Source organism: Aedes albopictus, chromosome 2, assembly GCF_035046485.1.
Source record: "Aedes albopictus strain Foshan chromosome 2, AalbF5, whole genome shotgun sequence".
In the NCBI taxonomy this organism is placed as follows: domain Eukaryota; kingdom Metazoa; phylum Arthropoda; class Insecta; order Diptera; family Culicidae; genus Aedes; species Aedes albopictus.
This window is the reverse complement of record NC_085137.1, coordinates 263,439,973-263,453,291: the sequence shown is the minus strand read 5'-3', so window position 1 is coordinate 263,453,291 and position 13,319 is coordinate 263,439,973.

Below are 13,319 nucleotides of genomic sequence, written 5' to 3'. Positions count from 1 at the left end.
TTCTATTAACATTCAAGTTAAAATTTCAATCAGAACTAACTTCGTTTTTTTTTACATTTACAAATTTTGTTGTTGAGGGGGGGGGGGGTGTTAAACATGCTACGTCATTTATAGAGGGGGGTATCTGAATTTGTGACGAAATGCTACGAGGGGGGAGGGGGGTATAAAAAATCGCTTAAAAAAAGCTACGTCATTTATGGACGCCCCCTTAATAGACTGCAGAGTTTCGATCTCAACTTGCCGATAACTGCCTTCGATCAACAAGACGTCCGCATCAAACTACGTGGTATCGACAGCTGCAAGGGTCCTGGTTCAGACGGATTGCCTCCGTTGTTCATCAAAGAGTGTTCTTCTTCGTTAGCTGCTCCGGTCGCTCAGCTATTTAATCGTTCACTCCGGGAAAGCACGTTTCCGTCACGGTGGAAAGAGGCGTTGATAACACCCATCCACAAATCCGGAAATGTTCATGACGTCCGAAACTATAGAGGGATTTCGATTCTAAACTGCCTGCCGAAGGTTTTCGAGAGCATGGTGTTGGATTTTCTCTACCCAGCGGTAAAGAATATCATTGACGTGGACCAGCATGGCTTCGTCAAAAAACGATCAACGGCCACAAATCTTATGACGTATGTGACCATGCTAACAAACCTCATAGAAAAACGTAAACAGATCGATGCAGTGTATATTGATTTCTCGAAAGCGTTCGACCGAGTACCACACCTACTAGCGGTTGAGAAGTTGAGACGAATGGGATTTCCTGATTGGTTGACTGGTTGGATTGCTTCTTACCTGCAGAATCGTCGTGCTTCTGTTAGATTGGGGGCTATTAAATCCGAATCTTTTCACATCACGTCCGGTGTGTCTCAAGGCAGTCATCTCGGTCCTCTGCTCTTCATACTCTTCGTGAACGATCTTTGTGGTGAGCTGAAATCATTCAAAAGTATGTATGCGGACGATCTCAAAATCTTTCGAGTAGTGTCATCAGCACTGGATTGCTGCGCACTGCAAGCGGACGTCGAACAAGTGGTGGACTGGTGCCACAGAAATGGGATGGAGGTGAATGTGCAAAAATGCAGCGTTATCACCTTTACTCGACTTTTCTCTCCTATAGTCTTCTCGTACACGTTGCGGAACTGTGCGCTGGAAAGAGTATCGAGCGTCAAAGATCTTGGTATTACTCTGGACACTAAGCTGCGATTTACGGTGCACTGCCTGAAAGCCATATACGTCAGCCTGATTCGCAGCATTTTGGAATACAGCGTAATTGTTTGGAGTCCATATCATGCTACACACATCAATCGGATTGAACGTGTCCAGAAGGCGTTTGTAAGATTTGCACTTCGAGGACTACCGTGGAGAGACAGGATGAACCTTCCGCCATACGAAAATCGATGTGCACTAATCAACCTCCCGACGTTGGCAACAAGGAGAACGTATCTACAGAGACTCTTTTTTTTTTTTGACCTGCTAGAGAACAACATTGACTGTGCCGAGCTACTAGCAAGACTTCGCATCAATGCTCCAGTGAGAAGAACGCGGCGTATTGTTTTCTTCAGGCGCGGGACAAATCGCACGCTATACGGCCAGCATAACCCGCTCGATGTGGGCTGTCAGTCCTTTAATGTAGTGTATCATTTGTATGATTTTAATTTGTCCAAAAATGTGTTTAAGACCAGAATTAGTAATTAAGTTTTAGTCTGTACGATTCCATAATCGAAGACTGTAAATAAATGTTTCAAAATGAATGGAGCTTATTGATCCCCAAGATCACCCCTCGATCACGACGAATAATATTAAAATCGTGGAAAGAAATATCTTTATCGAAATTTAACCATGTTTCACTAAGGGCAAATATGTCACAACGTGTTCTGTGAACTAAAAATTTGAACGCATCCATATTTTTAATTAGGCTTCTACAATTCCACTGTAGGACTTCAATCATATCTCCGACCTTGCTAGACAAATATTTGGTGGCGGGCGTCATACGGTAGACGAGAGTTCTCCAAACGTCCACCTACTCTCAACAATCCATCCACCAACATCGGATCTAGTGCACCCAAACGACGACTAGGCTTTTCGGAAGCAATCAAAGCCACCTCTTCCGGCATTTCCAGATGCTGCACTAGCCGCATGATAGTTATCATAGATTGGCGTAGCTCAGGAACGGTCTAACCCTTGGTAAACGTACGATTTGCGTGGGTTGATCTGCAGTTATTCACAAACCGTAGCACATAACCAATCACTCTCTGCAACTTTCGGAATGATCCGAAGGCTTCAAGAAAAGGTACGTCCTCAAAAAGAACAGTGGCAGATACAGCGGGTACAACTTAAACGATATCGGGCAGCTCTGATTCTGAAAACAAATCTGGGACAGCGACTTCATACTGACGCAGCTTCAAAAAGGACGGCCCGTTCCACCACAGATCATTTTTCGCCAGAGCCTGTGGTAATTGACCTCTAGACACAACATCGGCTGGATTTTCTTCCGATCGAACGTAAGACCAGTTATACCTTTCGGTATAGGTATTAATTTCTGTCACGCGGTTACGGACAAAGACCTCGAGCAGGCTGGGAGACTTCTTTAACCAAGCTAGCACAATGCGAGTATCGGACCACAGACAGACACGTTGGATATCCATTTTCAACGACAAAAGGCACTTGGGAACAAGTCTTGACAGCAACAAGGCGGCACACAGTTCCATTTTCGGAATCGTCAGTGGTTTTAGCGGGGCGATTCTAGACTTACTACAGAGCAACGAGACCTTGACGTCTGTACCAGAAACAACTCTGAGATACACTATCGCTCCGTATGCACAATTGGAAGCATCTGCAAAACCGTGTACTTCAACGTACTCGATGCTTACCAAACCAACGAAGCGAGGAATTTTGAACATGTCAACATGTTTCAAAGATTCTCTGAAAGTAAGCCAAGACTGCAAAACTTCACCTTCCAAGGGATCGTCCCATCCTACTCCATCCTTCCACAAATGTTGCATGATTTCCTTTGCTAAAACTATCACCGGGGCAATCAGTCCCAAAAAATCAAACAACCGCGCGATTTCAGAGAGGACAATGCGTTTGGTAGGCACGGACCACGGCATAAAAATCACAAGGTAAGCTAGTAACGTATGTAAACATCATTTTTGGATGTAAACATGTGACGTCGTTCTTATCGTTTTACGTTGATTAAATTGGTGAGGAGTACTAGATCATTGTCTTCACGCCTATGAACTATATGAATTACGTCATCAAAAAACTGTCAGATTCCGGAAGGTATCACTTCCTAAATATTGTACACCGTGGGCACGGACAAAGTTTGGAATTTCAACTGGCGTTGAAAACGGAAAATATCTTCATCAGGATCCCACAGCAGGCCCAACCTTGTTCACATCCGAATTCTCGAACTCCAAAAACCTTTCTCGATCTTCTTCGGGAACGCTGTCGAGAATGGTTAGGTCACTTGCACACCACTTGTGCACTGGGAATCCTCCTGAATTCAACATTTCCGTCAAATCTGAACGAAGTTGTTCAGCCTGCTCAATGGTATCGGCTCCGGATACCACGTCATCTACATAGACGTCTTCTTCTACTACCTTTTTTTTACTTAATCGTTTATTTAAGACTCATGCGCCATCAGGCATTACGGTGCCGAATTCGTTTTGGAACTATTTTACAATTTCATATTTGTGACTTATTAACTAGGTTAGCTTTGGGGAACCGTAAAACTCGCGGTTTGGTCGAGGTTAGGAGGAACAATAATGTTTAAGGAAGGGATGGGGTAATAGGGGCATTCGTTGACTTTCAGCAGCGTGGCGTAGCGTAGTTGCTGCTAGTCAAACGTAAAGTGGACAAACAACCTGTAACGATACAAACAAACGATTTTCGAAGGGACACGAGGTGGACAAGCGGAACAACAAGACGGGGGTATCAAACGAAGACTTCAGCTTGTTTCAAAAAGTCGTATACAAGCTTCATGTAGTCAAGATCAAGCGTACCCAACACATCTCTAATGTCTTTCTTTTCTGGTTTCCCTCGGGCCCTGAGGGATGCACATAAATCGGATCTGGCAATACCGTATTCGGGGCATTCCCACACAACATGGTTGATATCTTGATAGCCTGCACCACAGCTACAACGATTGCTATCTGTGAACCCTATTCGATAGAAATGCGAGCCCAGATAGTAGTGATTGGACATAAGTCGACACATTATCTTGATAAAATCTCGACCCATATCCAAGCCCTTGAACCACGCCGTCTTTGATGTGGGAGAATTGAGTGTAACCACCTGCCCAACTCTCATGCATCCCATTTTTGTTGCCAACTGACCAAGGCATGCAGACGAGCAATCGAGAAAAATTCATTGTAAGCGAAATGACGGTCATAAATATCGCCTTCCATAGCGCCCACCTTGGCGAGTGAGTCCGCTTTCTCATTGCCCGGGATCGAGCAATGCGAAGGGACCCAAACCAAGGTGATATTATTGCTTGATTCGATAAAGCACTCAGAGTAGATCGTATTTCCCTGAGGAAATACGGAGAGTGCTTTACCGGCCTCATTGAACGAATAGCCATGAAATATTGATCAGAGGGAAGAGAGGCGATTCGCTCTAATGCGTAGTGTATAGCCGCCAATTCTGCGATGTATACTGAGCAAGGACTTTGAAGTTTAGGGGCGGCGCTATAAAGCTCATTAAATACACCAAATCCAGTGGAATCATTTGTTTTTGACCCGTCAGTGAAAAACCTTCTGTCGCAACTGACTTGGCCAAACTTGTTTGCAAAAACTTTTGGAATGTGCTCCGATCGGAGCGGATCTGGAATTCCACGGATTTCTTGCAACATGGACAGATCAAAAACTATAGTGGAATTGGAGAAGTCTGGGAAGCAATCACGGTTGAGAACATTCGAAGAACGGTGAATCTCCAGAGTCATGTACGAGTAGTACACTGTCAGAAATTTTGTTTGATGAATTCGTTCGATCAGCTTCTCAAAGTTTTCAATTACCAATGGATTAAGCACCTCACAGTGGATGAGGAACCTTAACGACAATTCCACGAAACGATCTGATAAAGGGAGTACTGCTGCTTGTACAGTAGACGTTCGCTCGGTGCAAACGCTTTAACTGCAATGCTTTTTAACTGCAAGTCCGCTAAGTGCAACAATTTTGCAGTTATCGCACCGCTATCCGTCAAAATGAAATGTCAACAGTGCTGCGATGTTTTTTGCATGCACTTTTGTTGCAATGCGATATTTTTCGTATGCACATTGGTTGCATTCTGCAGCAACTGACAGATATGTGACGTCTGTCAGTTGTTGCAGTTATCGAATTTCATTCGGTAAGTGAAACGTAAACATGTTGCACTTATCGAACGTCTACTATACCTCCAAACTCATTGTGTGCGTCGAGTTCATGCAGCCTAACGCGGTCCGAAGACAACGATACTGGATACGCTCTAGCTTCAGGATGTGTGTTTTCGCGGCGGACTGAAAGCAAAAGCTACCGTATTTGAGAACCGACCGTATGTAAGGAGGATCCTGGAAGGGCCTCTTAGTTCTGGCTTAAGCGCCAGACGACGCAAGTCGCCTGCCAGAACTCAAGATCGGTCTTGCCCTGCTAGCCAAATTTTCCCAACACTTCCCAGAATCCACCACCATAAACTCCCCAACACTTTCCCAAAGAACTCTCTCCCCAAAGCAGGTAAATATCCCAAATTCTAAAAGTTTAAAAAGTCTAATAGTTCTGGTTTAGTCCAAATAATTATTGAACATGCATAGCCAAAGTTTATTGAATCCGATTTAAAGAACAATTTTGATTGCCTTTGTGGCAATTTATTTAAAAAAACTATTTATATTCAAAGCTATTTACATTCCTAAGTTGTGGTTTTATTGATTAAAACAAAAGTTCCTATTAGATTCTGAACGGATCCGTTTTAGTTTTCAAGTACAAATTATAAAATCCTAAATAGTGACGTCACTTTTTGGAGTGGCTCTTCAAATATTTGGGGTGTGAGTTCAAGCTTATTCTCTAGCAATACATTTTGTTTCCCTACTGATCACTCATTTTTGCTCTAGGTATTGGTGTTTGGGTGCTCATGCTCCGATAAAAAAAATCAAGTATTTACATTCTCTGCCGGGTGAGTTACCTGATCGACCAGCCTACCGATGGTGTAGCGGCCGGCAGCGACGCCGATCTTCGTGCGGTGACCGACGGCCGGCTGTTAGTCGAGCTAAGCCAGGCGTTCTCCGGTGTTGGTGATGGAGTCGGATGGTCGCCGAGTGCACCGAGGGCTCGGTACCAGGCGTCGCCTCGATGTTCGATGCAAAACACGACGCTAATAGCTCAGACGGCCCAGTCTGGAGAGCACTAATACCATCAATCTTGGCGTGTTACTTACACGAACGTGGGGTGGGAGTTGGAGGCGATCGGACTAAATTCCATGGATCTTCTATACCCGGGACGTGAGTGTGGGGGCGGATCTCGCTGGCTGTGGGTTTCTTTCCCCAGTCAGACTACTCGCGTTCACAGGCAACCACGGGTAGCGGTGTGGTTTCGCGAGGCCGAATCCTTTGACCACGCACTCTGGGGGCACTCCTAGCGGCACGCAGCCACGAGACGAGGAGAACCTCCAGGGGATCGCCCTAGTCCGATCGCACGATGCCGATGATTTTGGCGAGCAGATTGTTGTGCCAATTACGCTCTGTGGTTCGGTGTTCCACCGAACGAAGCCACTCCTCAACCCCAATGCTCCACGAGGTCACTGTGGTGACTGTGGAATAAATTTCATTAGCACCCCAAAACACCTATACATTCTCACAATTTACCTCACGTTGTTGCTTCTCAATTTTCGGCTTTTTTTCTTCCTCAAAATTAGCTTGATCAATCTCCACTCACGCTTTTTTTCTAAAGAAATTATTTATAACAGATTTGGCTACTAATTTTTCTAACACATGTGCTTACAGGATCAAATCTTTGATAACACTCCACTCACGATTTTTTTAATGCGAAACTCGATTAAAACTCAACTTATTTCTGAAAATAGCTTTAATTAAATTGATCAATTGTTGTAATGATTTTTTTTTTTGTAATTTAACTTTACTTTCTCACTTCAAATAGGCTTCAATCACTTTACTTATAATTCACAATTTTCTAACTTTCTTCTTCGGAGGTCTGATTGGGAAAGAACTTATATCGTTCTTATCCAAGGCTCCAGACCTCCAATTTTCTAGGTTTTCTTTTACTCCCGTTTTCTTAATTTTCTTGAAATCATTCCAACAGCATAAATTTTCTTGCAATTGATAGACCTTATAACTCTTAACAATTTCTTCTCTTAGGCGATATTCTATTGAAACCCTGATTCGAGCACTCAATATACCGATTGCCTATTTAAAGGCACAACATTATTCACATTATAGGGATGTCTATGAAATAACACTCGTGTATTCGTTTCAAGTAAGGACTGTTCATTAAAGAAAGTGGTCACCTGTTTTAGCTTAGCTTAGCTTAGACTGACTGCACATATCTATGGTGGTGGTCACCTGTTTTTCATTAGAAAATATGTATTTTCGATCAAATTCATAAGTTTATTTTTTATAAATGACAATCAACATACATGTGGCCAAATTCACGTGAGTTTGAACATTTACTTCGCTTTTCGGAAGAACCATCAGAGTTCCTTCTTCTCCTGAACATACTCATACACGTATTATAGCTATCAACTTTTTCATCTGAAATTTCACTTCTTCTAAACTCTTTCTAGTTTAACTGTTCTGTTTCACGGGGGTAATCTACTGCTGCCCTTTCTATTTTAAATGTTTTACACATTATGATTATTACAGCCCCCAATAGAGTTTTTCCTTCTTCTGAACATAGGGTATTTTTTTCGTAACATTACTTTTATACTCACTATAAGCATATCGGCTAACAACTTTTTCATCAAAGATTTTTCTTTCTTTTAAACATAGGCTGTTCTTTCTAAGTTCTAGAAAACTCGATTCAGTTGCACTTAATCTTGTTAATCATATTCGTACTGAAACTCTGAATTTATTCCCGGTGTTAATATAATTTAGACCATAGCACAGTGGCGGGCCTCCATACAAAGGTCGGATAAAACCTCAAATGTTAACCAAAATGGCTTCATAGGTTATGATGATTTTAGTGCCCAAAATCTATTTCTGATATGGAACTTTTCATACATTTTAATTTTACTTTACTAGGGTTGTTCAAAATTTTTAAATCTACTGATTATGGAAACATGTAAAAAGTAATCAATAATAAGCTAACACGATGTGTTTTTTGAACAAAGATTTTGATTAACCTTTTAATTTGGGAGTTCTTAAATCATGTACTGGTATTGAAGTTAACTATAATAGCTCTTAGGGTGGTCCAAAATCTTCAAAACTACATAAGTTATTAGAAAAATTCGATTGCCTACGTTTTCTTTCAATGGATCAATTCAGATACACACCAATGTTGGCTGACAAGAGGTGGTCTATTCTCAGGGACCGTCCATAGATCATGTGACGTTTTACGATGGGTACACAGCGGTGAGTTAACGATTCAAAATAGGGTCAGATAGTCTCATATAGTGAACTGCGTAAAATTTAAACTTCTTTTTATCAATCTTGTTTCAACGACTTTATATGTGCTCGTCCGAGTTTGGTTTGTAGTGTATGTACATTGATCTCTGTTGTCGAAGCAACCAAAACAATCCTATCTATAAAGAAATGGCAATACATATTCGCAATATTGAATGGAGTTGGTGAAAACAATCATCAGAGATCGGAAATCATCTTTTATAACTCTGTGTGCCGTTAAGTAGAAATGTGGTCTACGAAATCACAATAAAACATAAGTTTTTGAAAAAAATATATAAAGGGTTTCACTCAAGAGCGTAAAATGTTTCATAAAATTGCGATTAAAATAATCAAAAATTGCTTCTAAGCTTTTTGAGCAATTCTAACGATTAAGATGAATCGAAAAAACGACCAGTTTAAGTGTTTTTCAGTATTATTTTTTTGTCTTTATTTTTATGGTTAAAAGAGTTAGTTGTATTTGGTAAAGCAACACCATCTTTAACAATCGAGATGTAGATAGTGTCTAGGGGCCCTTCATAAACCACGTAGATTTTTTGTGGGGAGGGGGGGGGGTGGTCTGGTCAAAGCCTATGCTCCCTACAAATTTTCAAATTTTTGTATGGACGAAAGTCTACGAGGGGGGGAGGGGGGGTCTGAGATGGCCAAAATTTGGTCTACGTGGTTTATGAACAGCCCCCTAAGTAAATAAAGGCTTAATCATTCTTAGTCATCACTCCCCTCTCCTCCAGCTCAATGTTTTTTAACTGAAACACCCATCTTGTTGTGATTTTCTATCAAAAAAGAAAGTAATATTGAAAAAAATATAATAAAAAAATGCCAGACTGTGACTATCACGTTATCAATCAAACCACACCCCCCCCCCCCATATTTGGCTCCTCTCCCCCTATCACCACGTGCCTTAGTGAATGCCTCTTACTAGAATGAGGATTACCTGAAGTCAATTTGAATTATGTTAAGATAGAATATAAACTTCAAATAATATCACTTCCTCCGCAACCATGCGGCTCCATTGTGACCTGGTAAAAAAAATCGAGCTTAGCGCAAAAATGCGCAAACAGTGACCTATATAGCCAAAAACTAGACAAAATTGCCCGTCAGATCCGGGATACGGCGTCGTTTTCTGATGTTTTCTTAACAAGTACTGGATCTCTTTAATACGAAGTTATTCTTCGAAATTTCATTAAAGTCAATATTTTTGCATATTGTAAAAACTTTAGATTCCAAACAAACCCTGAAACGCAATGGCTGTTTATACCCAAAAACATCAATAATATTGTCACATTATCCAAATCTTCCTGAGTTTTACAACGAGCTCATGAAGAAAGCTCATAAAATAAAAACAAATAACACTAGTAAAGTACCACACAAAACCTCAACTTTGAAAAAATCTACAAGACTCAATTTCTGATCAAATGACTTGAAAATTTGGGGTTTTCTTAGTTAAAGTATCAATAATGGAGAAAAATATTAGAAATATAAAAAATGAAGTCGATTTGTCCGGCTTTCGGTCACTGTGCATAGGTTCCCAAACTTTTTAGGTGCGCGACCCCCATTTGCCAGTAGATGTGCTTTCGGCGACCCACCATAGAAAATCCCTCATTTGTTGTCTGTTACAGTAAATTATTCAACTGCCTCTCGCGACCCCCTGGATGAAGGCCGGCGAACCTCCTGGGATGTAGCCTGACCGGTAAGGTAAGTAAGGGTTTGGCGACCATGGGAATGTGTTTAGTGGGTCAAGAAGAGAGTAGTCCTGGCTTTTACTTTTGTTGTAGAAGACGGCCTAAATCCCACACTACCCCGGCCTTCCTGTTGGGGTGTCTGTTGAGCAGATTTTACCCCAATGGTTAAGAACAAAAAAGTCAGATGGATTAAATAAACTAATAATAATTATAATCAATCAGCGATAGCAGGAAATGTTCTCAACTTGCTGTCACAGGTACATTTTTTTTGTTCTCATTTTGATGTTTCAGTTAGAACAAGCAACAGGTGTTACACTCAAAATTCTTTAGGTTTTGATGTTTTGACATTTTCATACAAGTTCAGGTCACCTAAAATACAAGTGATGGTCGAAATACGAGTAAATTGTATCTTTTCAGTCCTTCATCGGCTGTTGCTTTTTGACATCAAAATGACACTTTTGAATACATGAAAACTACAATTCTCCCATTCGAAACCCGTTTTTTGTAGATGATCCATACATAATATGTTATTGTTTGGTTCCCTGCCCTGAGTATTACAAAAATGTACTCACAGATGTAGATATGTATTTTTCCGATTCACCCCGAAGCAATACGAAGTTCGACCCTTCGCGTTTACGTGATTCCATTATTGCTTTGCGATCCAGATGTGAATTTTTCAAGATATTAAATCGAACTTGGAAGTAAACTTCAGTATACACTCTCCTAATTGTCTGATCATATCAACCCGTTTATTGTTTGACACGATTTCACAGGCGAAAATGAATTAGCACCAGTGCTCTAATATAGAATGCACGAATGATTGACATGTATAGTAATCATCAAAGGAATAAAACTACTGATACCAATTCAATGTAAACACACATATTGATTCAAAAATACGCTTTAAAACCACACTTATATAGGGTATGTGTGCCATCAGTAATCTCATGCTCCCATATTCATCCTATTCGAAAACAAGCGATTGCGGCGCCGATTGATTTCGTTCTTTTTGTTTTCGTGGGTGCTCACTTCTAACAAAAAATACAAAAATAAGAAACAAAACAAACAGTGCTTTAATCCTTTGTTTTCCGTAGGATGAAAATGGGAGCCACATGCTTAATAAGGGAACCAATACCCTATGTTTCACAATTATCAATCGACAACATTTTTTAATGCATTCTTGTTATTCTTCCGCTTACATGAGATAGAATATTACAGATTAGGCATCGTACACAAATCATGTACCGCTATAGGGGGAGGGTGGAGTCAAGTTTAGCGTTACGAGCCATACAAAATATTTTTAGTTTTCATACAAAAACCGGTACAAGGGGGAGGGGGAGTCTAAATTCGCTGATTTCAGCGTTACGTAATTTGTGTACCATGCCTTAAACGATACCCTTCTTAGTTTCGTGGAGTCTCACTAATGCGTACATTATTCTACTTTCATGGAATACGCTGAAGCAGTCTTCAAATTTTCCTTTTCATTGCACTGCTTTGATGTGAAAACTAGGAGCAGGAAAATGCACGCTCCTTGTTTGGCAAAGCATCATTGCTTTGATTTGCTCCTCTCATCTTATCTCGGTCTTAAGCGCGGCTTTTGCAGCGGCGAACACCACTCGCCGTTCGTTTCGCTCTTCCTCTGATCGTGCTCGCTGCATCCGCCGCCTAGCCCGTAGGCAGGCGCGGCGCAGGTCCGCAATCGCGTCGGTCCACCAGTAAGCCGGTGGCCTCCCATTTCTAGGGTGGACTCACCTGGGCATGATCGCATCACACGCACGTGACAGCACCGCTACCAGCTCGTCGTCGCCTAAACCGATTAAGTTTTGCTCACGGCGGAGCGCCTCCCTAAATACCCCTTCGTCGAAGTATGATGTTTTCTACCTGCGAGGGCTTGGCCTTGGCCTAGCTGCCTCTTCTTCTATCCGCTGTCTGCTGTTGCTGTAGTCGATACTGTAGCGAACCGCCAGGTGGTCGCTGTGAGTGTAGCCATCATCTACTCTCCAGTTCGAACTACAGTCCGGATTCGCTGGTTGGGTCACGACTGCGCCCCGATTAGCGAATCGTGTTCGTTCGTTGGGGCAACTGACAACTGATCGAAATGCTCTAGACACACGCAAGTGACGAGAAATACGTCACGAAACACTCACATACTTGCGCAAACGGTCTGTATACAGGAGCTGCGATGCGACGACGGTCAGACGTCAAACTCGTTTTGACATCGATTTTGACATTGACAGTGCTTTTTAGTTGGGTTTTGCCCCAGCTAGCGAACATCCAACCATCGAGACAGCCCATCTAACGAGCCACCAACGAACGAATCGGGACTGTACTTGTTAGGCCAGGACTACAAAAGGTCACGTCAATAATTGACTCCGCTCCGTTTCGACTAAAGGTACTCTTGGTACCTACATTAGCCAAGTCGACATCTAAGATGGCCAGTGTTTCTAGCAGGATCTGACCCCGCTGGTTCGTAAAACGGCTTCCCCATTCCACGGCCCAGGCATTAAAGTCACCTGCTATTACCACCGGCCTTCGCCCTGTTAGCACGGTCGTTAAGCGGTCCAGCATTTGCGTGAACTGCTCGATCGGCCACCGCGGAGGCGCATAACAGCTACAGAAGAAGACCCCGTTTACTTTGGCGACCACGAAGCCCTCATAGGTAGTAGACACCAACTCTTGTACGGGGTATTTACCCGTCGTCCATATCGCCGCCATTTTCCTGGTCCCATCCGACACCCAGTTGCCGTTTCTGGCGGGTACTCGGTATGGGTCCGAAATGATGGCGATATCCGTTTCCCACTCAGAAACGCCTGACAAAGCAGTTGCTGAGCCGCATCACAGTGGTTCAGGTTCAGCTGCGTTACCTGCACTGTGATTTGTTGTTCACTGCGGCTTTCTTGAAGGCCGGGCACCTTGGATCACCCATCGGATGTATGTTGTTCGAGGATTTCCCGGTACAGATCATGCAGATGGGCGGACTCGTGCAGCTTTGGGCCTTATGACCTTCAGCGCCGCATCGCCTGCACAGTTTGCGCCTGTCGGGG